We start from the raw sequence: 951 nt of genomic DNA on the forward strand, positions 1-951 counted from the left end.
CAACCAAGACATGTCAAAAGATTACAGGAACCAGCTTGAAAGAGCTCCTGCTACCCAAACTTGGAAGAACTGGAACAACAAATAGAATAAAAGAATAATGATAGTAATGGATGATAACACAACGAATTGCCTAAAAAAATCCACAGTCCATGGTGATACTCAAAAGAAAGAGGGAAAAAGAGAGATCTGACAGAAATGTCAACTAATAAGTGTGAAAGGAATGATAGTATTAGAAAATGATCATTTTTGAGATCACATTTCACATCACATCAAAGCTGTGGAATTTCCTCTCTTCTAGGGGGAGCCTTGTGAAGATAAATTTGGTTTAAGCTGGTGGAAGCCATGGATGTGGAACCCACAGAGATGGAGGGCCGACTGTATAAACAATTATTTTACTGAGTTTCCTATGAAGATGAACAAGGGAACTGACTTGTCAAAGCACACACCAATGAGTAGAGGCAGAACTGAATCAGAATCCGAGACCTCTCTTGTGCCACCCAGCACATGAGGGCTCTCTCCATGGGCATAATCCTCCCTACCTCCTACTTACCTGCCCTGTGCTATGGGTAATAGATGAATTGCCGTGGTCCCTAACTTTTTTGGCACCAGGGACCAGTTTCATGGAAGACTATTTTTCCATGGATCAAGGGAGAACAGAGAGGGGCAGGGATGATTTAAGCACAATACCTTTATCATTAGATTCTCCTAAGGACTGTGCAACCTGAGCATGATGATTGGGTATTCACGTGCATGTGTGAGATCTGCCACCCTTGAACCTTGTTATGACGTTAGCACGTTACCCATCTGACCTGGAAAAAAAAAAGGAAGAAGGAGGAGGAGGAGGAGAAGAAGAAGAGGAAGAAGAAGAGGAAGAAGAAGAAGAAGAAGAAGAAGAAGAAGAAGAAGAAGAAGAAGAAGAAGAAGAAGAAGAAGAAGAAGAAGAAGAAGAAG

General features: G+C 41.7%; 1 pseudogene; it reads left to right on the top strand.

Annotated features, from left to right (window-relative positions):
- Positions 1-699: 699 nt before the first annotated feature.
- LOC116809953 (small nucleolar RNA U13) lies at positions 700-810 on the top strand (annotated as a pseudogene).
- Positions 811-951: the final 141 nt, after the last annotated feature.

The sequence above is a fragment of the Hylobates moloch genome, unplaced genomic scaffold (genome assembly GCF_009828535.3).
Source record: "Hylobates moloch isolate HMO894 unplaced genomic scaffold, HMol_V3 SCAFFOLD_1, whole genome shotgun sequence".
In the NCBI taxonomy this organism is placed as follows: Eukaryota; Metazoa; Chordata; class Mammalia; order Primates; family Hylobatidae; genus Hylobates; species Hylobates moloch.